Genomic DNA, 8,460 nt, shown 5'->3' on the forward strand with positions numbered 1-8,460 from the left:
ATCAGATAAATGCGAGGTGCTGCATTTTGGGAAAGTAAATCTTAGCAGGACTTATACACTTAATGGTAAGGTCCAAGGGAGTGTTGCTGAACAAAGAGACCTTGGAGTGCAGGTTCATACCTCCTTAAAAGTGGAGTCGCAGGTAGATAGGATAGTGAAGAAGGCATTTGGTTTGCTTTCCTTTATTGGTCAGAGTATTGAGTACAGGAGTTGGGAGGTCATGTTGCAGCTGTACAGGGCATTGGTTAGGACTGTTGGAATATTGCCTTTTTGTGACTAGCTGGTGTTCATGTATCCTGGTGGCTAACTTTCTTCCTGTTTGTCCTACGTAGTGTTTGTGGCAGTCCTTGCAATGGAATTTTGTAGACGACGTTGGTTTTGTCCATGGGTTGTACTGGGTCTTTTAAGTTTGTTAGTTTTTGTTTGAGAGTGTTGGTGGGTTTGTGTGCTACTAGGATTCCGAGGGGACTTAGTAGTCTGGCTGTCATTTCTGAAACTTCTTTGATGTATGGTAAGGTGGTTAGGGTTTCTGGCTGTGTTTGGTCTGCTTGTCGTGGTTTGTTCTTGAGGAATCTGCTGACTGTATTTTTTGAGTATCTGTTCTTCTTGAATACATTGTATAAGTGGTTCTCCTCCGTTTTCTGAAGTTCGTCTGTGCTGCAGTGTGAGGTGGCTCGTTGGAATAGTGTTCTGATACAGCTTTGTTTGTGTGTGTTGGGATGGTTGCTGGTGTAGTTAAGTATTTGGTCAGTGTTTGTCGGTTTTCTGTATACGCAGGTTTGTAGTTCTCCTTTGTCTGTTCTTTCGACTGTGACGTCCAGGAATGTGAGTTTGTTGTCATTTTCTTCCTCCTTGGTGAACTTCATGCTTGTGATGTTAAATGTCTCTTCTATCTTGTTTCGTTTTGTGATGACAAAGGTGACATCTACTTAGCGGACTCAGATTTTTGGTTTGATGTTTGGTAGGGCTGCTTGTTGGAGTCTTTGCATTACCTCTTCTGCTGTGAATCCTGATAGCGGAGATCCCATGGGTGTACCGTTTGTAGATTATGTTCTTGAAGGTAAAGTGAGTGGTGAGGCACAGATCCACCAGCTTCATGATGTTTTCGTTGGTAATGTGATTGATGGTGGTTGGGGTGTGTGTGATGGTCTCTTCTAAACGTGTGGTAAGTGTTTCCTTTGCCAAGTCGATGTTGATGGAGGTGAACAGTGCTGTTACGTCGAATGAGATCATTGTTTCGTCTTCCTCTATTTTGGTGTTTTTGATTATTTTTAGGAATTCCTGGGTGGAGTGAATGGAGTGCTGTGACTCTTCTACTCGATATTTCAGTCTTGCGTGTAGTTCTTTGGCCAGTCTGTAAGTTGGTGTTCCGAGAACTAGTCAATGACGCCCACCACAGACTCCAAAAATACAAACGGGAAATTTGCGCACCAAAAACCGTTATTCCAACAAGCAACAATTCAAGAATGGGCAGACACGGTTGAACGAGCCATAAACACCAAACAACGACAAACACAGAAAAAGAAAAATCGGGACCTTAAGAAAAAACTTGACAAACTCACAAAGACAAAACCGATAACACAGGGGCATGGATAAAGAACTTATCAGACCGGACCCTACCAGACACAGAAAAAGCGGTACTAGTAAAAGGACTAAATTTCAATTACCGAGACGCTGACAAGAAGGATTTCCTCGCGGCATTAGAAACCACATTGAAGGACAACAAACTCATGGAAGAAACACAGCAAACGATCAGACAGACAGTTGCACCTACTCTGAGCGAAAGAGGGAAGGAAACAAACTGAACACACAAGAAAAGAAAGCCCTAGAAAACCTCAAAAAGACAAAAACGTCGTTATATTACTTGCAGACAAGGGTCGGCTCACAGTCATCCGGAAAGAAGGGACTACATAGAGAAAGACAATGCACTACTCGCAGACACCAACACCTATCAACAGGTGGCGCTAGACCCGACCACACAACTCGGAAACAAGATTACATATCTCCTAAGAAAATTACACAATTACGGACAATTAAACAAGACAGAATTCCAAAAAAAAACGAAACCAGACGGGACCAACATCCCAGGATTCTACAGACTTCCAAAAATCCATAAACCAGGAGCCCCCCTCAGACCCATAGTCTCATTACCAGGTACACCAACTTGCAGAACTACACGCAAGACTGAAATATCTAGTAGAAGAGTCACAGCACTCCATCCACTCCACCCAGGAATTCCTAAAAATAATCAAAAACACCAAAATAGAGGAAGACGAAACAATAATCTCATTCGACGTAACAGCACTGTTCACCTCCATCAACATCGACTTGGCAAAGGAAACACCACACTTTTAGAAGAGACCATCACACACACCCCAACCACCATCAATCACATTACCAACGAAAACATCATGAAGCTGGTGGACCTGTGCCTCACCACCCACTTCACCTTCAACAACATAATCTACAAACAACATAATCTACAAACGGCACACCCATGGGATCTCCGCTATCTGGGTTCGTAGCAGAAGCGGTAATGCAAAGACGAGAACAAACAGCCCGACCAATCATCAAACCAAAAATCTGGGTTCGCCACATAGATGACACCTTTGTCATCACAAAACGAAACAAGATAGAAGAGACATCTAACATCATCAACAACACCCTCACAGGCATAAACTTCACCAAAGAGGAAGAAACCGACAACAAACTCACATTCCTGGACGTCACAGTCGAAAGAACAGACAACGGAGAACTACAAACCTGCATATACAGAAAACCGACAAACACTGACCCAATACTTAACTACACCAGCAACCATCCCAACACACACAAACAAAGCTGTATCAGAACACTATTCCAACAAGCCACCTCACACTGCAGCACAGACGAACTTCGGAAAACAGAGGAGAACCACTTATACAACGTATTCAAGAAGAACAGGTACTCAAAAAATACAGTCAGCAGATTCCTCAAGAACAAACCAGACTGAACACAGCCAGAAACCCTAACCACCTTACCATACATCAAAGAAGTTTCAGAAATGACAGCCAGACTACTAAGTCCCCTCGGAATCCTAGTAGCACACAAACCCACCAACACGCTCAAACAAAAACTAACAAACTTAAAAGACCCAGTACAACCCATGGACAAAACCAACGTCGTCTACAAAATTCCATTGCAAGGACTGCCACAAACACTACGTAGGACAAACAGGAAGAAAGTTAGCCACCAGGATACATGAACACCAGCTAGCCACAAAAAGACACGACCCTCTCTCCCTCGTAGCCCTACACATGGAGGGGAAAGAAAATACCATTTCAACTGGGACAACACATCTATCCTGGGACAGACTAAGCAAAGACATGCCAGAGAATTCCTAGAGGCCTGGCACTCCAACCACAACGCCATAAACAAACACATAGATCTAGATACCATCTATCAACCCCTCAGATAACGAACAGGAAATGACATCACCACAAACCACTGTAACCCCACCCAAGACAAACACATAAATAGAAAGCAGGAGACAACACTTCGCTTCACTTGGAGGTCGCCACGGTTGAAGTTACCTAGCCAGATAATGAAACGTCTGGATATCAAATCTACAGCTCAGCGAGCAAACCTACACCCTAAATTTCAACCTGAGCTACAAACCTTCACAAACCTTGCCGATCATTATGTGTGTTTTTGCCATTGATTTTAGTGATGACATTATTTCAAAGAATGACAGAACAATATTTGTAAATTCTGTTTCTTTTCTAATAGCGAGATAATCCTATAAAGAGAATGGAAACGTATTTGAATGTTTTCGGGTTTCAAACAAGGGGAGTAGATCACGATGAAATCTAAAAAAAAGCTGCGCAGTGTAAACAGAATGGCTGTATTTCAGATGTCCGCAGTTTTTTGTGAGTGTCGAATCAGGTAAACGCTTCCAAGATAAGAAAGAAGTATCTTAGGTCGAGCTAAGGAGCAATTATTTTAGTCAGAGGGATGCAGATATGTTGCAATCTCTATCCCAGCAGGCTGCTCTAAAAAAATGCTGCACAGTATAAACAGAGTGGCTGTATTTCAGATGTCTGCAGTTTTTCTTGAGTGTAGAATCAGGTAAACACTTTCAAGATTAAAAAACAGTCTCTTATGTCGAGCTAAAAAGTAATTCTTTTAGTCAGACGGTTGCAGATATGTTGAAATCTCTGTCCGAGCAGGCTGCAGAAGTTCAGTTAACGATTATGCTTAAAATGGGGATTAACACATTTCCAGACAGGAATAATAGAATTTGGTTGATTCATTCAGTGCGTTCCTAATTGCAAAATGTACAATTGGGATTCTTCGAGTCCACTTCTCTGAATAGACTTGCCTATAATGCCTCGACATGGACTTTAAAGTTTATTCCCACTATCCTAATGCTCCCTGCAGTTCTACGTGCAACATAGTGGATTTGAATTATTTTATTCCTAAACTGTCCATTCCTTCTTTGAATAATTTTGATGTAAAATTTGATCTTGATCTGTTAGTACCTCTGTGGGTGCTCCATCTGTCATAAAAGGAAAATGAATAACCTTTCTACATTGCTTTTAACCATGATACTGCCTAATGGAATGGCCTCTGGAAATGTAATAGACACGTCAATTATGGTTATAAATGCTGTTTGACACTTATTTTGTTTAAGTTTGGGCTCCCATCTAAATCAACTAGGGCAAATGTAAAAGTTTCCTCAAATGTGGGAATGGCTGATTTTATTACTGCTTGAAGTTTTCCAATTGCCTGATAGATATTACATATCAGGCAAAATTAAACCATATCTTCATGCAATCCAGGCCAAAAAAAAAAAGTTTTGGGATTTTGGCTTGAATTTTCCTTACTGCCCAAAGACGCCCTATGTTCACTCATGGGCTAAACAAAACACCTTTTCTCGATAACTCTGTAGTAATGCAAGTTGATGAACCTCTGCCCATTTTACACCCACCTGAAAACGTGATGGACTCCTTTTCTTCATCAATATTTAGTTTTAACTATAGTGACAGCCTGCGATCGACTCAGATTCTTCTTCTCTGTATGTGTTTTGATACAGTTGATTCAGTTGTTTTCATCTTTCTGTTTTAATTTAGTTACTTTTGCTGAACACAAATTATGCACTTTATCCTCTAATTATTCTTGTTTTTTTTGTTTTCGGAACCATTTGATCAAACATAGTCTCTGACAATTGCATTTCAACTTCCTTATCATAATTTGTTGAATTCTCCTCTTGCTTCCACCCGTCGTTTTATGCCATTGTTACCACACAGTGAGGTGCCAGGATATACTTACTATAATGTTTCAGTTGTCTGATTTTCCACTGGCTTTTTAAATGCAACAGACATTACTCCCGCCTGTGGTCCAGCAATATCATTACCAAAGAAAAAGTGCATTCGTGGAATCGAGAGTGTCTCTTGCACTCCTACCACCAGTTCTTCACTGCTCACTAGACTCTCCAAGCTGACTTTATGTAATGTAAAACTGCTCGTCTCATCATGAATTTCATATCATGCCACCATTTCTAGCATTCTGAATTGCATATGTCCTCAAATCTGACCATCAGAAATCAACATGCATTAAAAATTCAATTTCTCTATCTGCTCCTCCTGACATAGATGAGCAAACCTTACCCTCATAAGTGAATTCTTTAAGACGATCTGGCAATTTCTTCTCAACTAATCCATAACCAGATTGCACATTCTTTTACAGCTTTTGAGTTTTTCCTGTACTTTAATTTGCCATTTCAATGAAATCCAATGTCTTGTCCTGATTTTGCAATTCCATCTTTAAAGTCCTTTTTTTTTCAAAACTACCAGCACTGCGAATTCACGTGGCTGACTTTATTGCAGTGAAAACATTTGGCCTTATTTAGTTCTTTTCCTCCTCATGCGTTTCATTTTTACCCTATATTCAATTATCTTTCTAACTTCACTGAGATCTCCTTTTCCATTACCACCTGAGGATTTCTCTTTTCCCCAATTTCTCACAGACAGAATTAGATGTCAGAAACCAAATTTTCATTAATGAAACAACTGACAATCATCTGCTATTTTTAGTGTTAATCTTGCAATTTTAACTCTCTGCTCTTCTGCATGAGTTCTCATTACTTCAGGAAATGAATTTTTGAACGCCTGAAAACTAATTGTCTGTCTAAGAGCGTCACACATTTGATCTGTTCTCAATATCCTGATACAAGATTATTCGTCTGATCCTTTAAAATTCAATGTACGTTTGACCAGGTTTCCTCATTTGATTTCTGAAGCATTGTCTAAAGGCTTCTGAGACTTTTTATACGCACTTAAGTTGGCTTTTTTCACCTCATTATACTCCTCTGATCCCTCCATTGAGAGTGATGTAAATACCTTACGAGCTCTACCTGCCAAATTTGTTTGAATCAGTAATATCCTGCCATTTCATTTGTTTAGCCACTTACTCAAAAGAATAGAAAGAATTTGAACCTACTTCTCATCGAATGTATGCAAAGCTTGAACATAATTAAAAAGATCTCCAACAGGCTTTTGACTACGACTGGTTTTCTCATCATCACTACCTTCCTCACTAAGCCTCCCTTCTACCTCCACCTTTGCCATTTTGATTAGATTTCCCTTCCTCATTGCTTATTCTGAAGTTCAAACTGTCTCTCTTTCTGTTTCTCTTCTCTCTTTTTCTGCTATTCTTCGGCTCAGGCGATTCCTTAATTTTCCTTCTCATTTCCTCTTCTATAGCTATTCTCTCCTTTTCTTTTGTCTCTAATTGTATGGTTCGAGTTACCTTCATCTGTTGAAATTCAGCTAGATTCATCTTCTCGTGATGTTCTACACGCTCCCATTTCACCTGACGTTGCTTATATCTGTAACCACTCATAGACTCGTAGCAAACTCACCACTTTGTAGGGATTTGCCAACTATCTTTTTGCAAACCAATTTGCCAATTTCCATCCTAAACTACTTTGTTGTTGCAGATAATTTTTTGCTTTCTGAATTAGCCTCTTTACTTTGTTGGGATTATTCTAAGTGAATTTGAATGGTTGGAGCCCCTTCAGCTTTCCTTGGTCAAACTTACCTGCTGATAATTCACCAGATGTTTAACCTGTTTGCAACTGAACATTGGACAACGAATTGATGATCCTGGTCTGATCCGGGTTAATAATGTCACCCTGCAGGAGAGTAGGCGAAAGAGTGCTTTGCTTGATCCAAATTTCTTATTATGCTCCTTTATTTGACACTTGTTGGCTTGATATGTGTAGAGATACAAAATAATCATTATGAGAACAGACAGGAAAAATCCAAATCATGCAGTGATAAATATCACAGTAGGATTTCAGATGAACTGTGCATAACACTCACCCTCACGAACTGTTCACTCCCCCACAAAGGATCAGTTGGAATAAAAAAAGATAAACGACAGGAGCCAAGAAGCTGGAATCATCAGTTTTGCCACATTAGTTGATGTCCTCACTGGCTAGCTCAGGAGCCTTTGCACACAGAAATAATGGTCAATGCCAATGACATGCTCAAGACATTATTGACATTATAATCCAAAGTGAGTCATAAATTATATACTATAAGATCCATTGGCCAATAGCCAATTGCAGTACAAACTGTACAAACAAATCTGAACAAGATAAACTTAAAATGAAATCATTAAAATAGTTTGCAATTGTTTATTTACTTTAAATGAAATTATGACCAGGATATTCCTTGTAATGGTCAACTAGCTTAAACAACTTGTCACAGTCACTCGGAAGACCACTTGGAACGTTTTGTAAGAACTCAATCTTTCTTTATCATCGCGGGCCATGTGGTTGCTGAGACATCCATTTGGAGCTATTGAGGACTGCAGATGCTGGAAAGTCAGAGTCGGTAAAATATGGAGCTGCGAAATGCACAGCAGGTCAAACAGTATCAGAAGAGCAGGAAAGTTGAATCTCTCTATTAAGTTCGTCATGATTTCACGATAGAGTCTGATTGCACTTATAAGACCTAAATTCAATCAGGAAATTGAAACAAATATAATCGGTGACTGATTTCAGATGTGTTGCTGTGAAGGGAAAAATCCTGTCACTAATTGCAGTTACACGAGCAAGAAATGCTACCTATTTAGATAAGCATTGAAATCTTCACTCGGAGGCGAGATAGGGAGACGACCACCTTAGCTGGGTATTTCTCACCTGCTAATTACTGTGCAATAATTACAAACGGATAGTTATTTACTTGTGTCGAACTGAAGGAAAATGTCGGTGAAAAATATTTCACGCCTGACGGAGTTTTTTTTATTTCAATCGTCCAATATGTCTGGGCATATTGTCCTCATAATCTGAAATCATTCACCTTTTTCAGAGGAGAAGAATATTGCTTCTTTGATTCGTTTAATTTATCTTGACTACATATTCGTATGGCTATGGGCCATTCATGTCTTTTGGGGAAGTGTTGGAACAAGAAT

This window comes from Chiloscyllium plagiosum, unplaced genomic scaffold (assembly GCF_037043375.1).
Source record: "Chiloscyllium plagiosum isolate Xiang-an unplaced genomic scaffold, Cpla_swu_hap1 HiC_scaffold_35, whole genome shotgun sequence".
Taxonomy (NCBI): Eukaryota; Metazoa; Chordata; class Chondrichthyes; order Orectolobiformes; family Hemiscylliidae; genus Chiloscyllium; species Chiloscyllium plagiosum.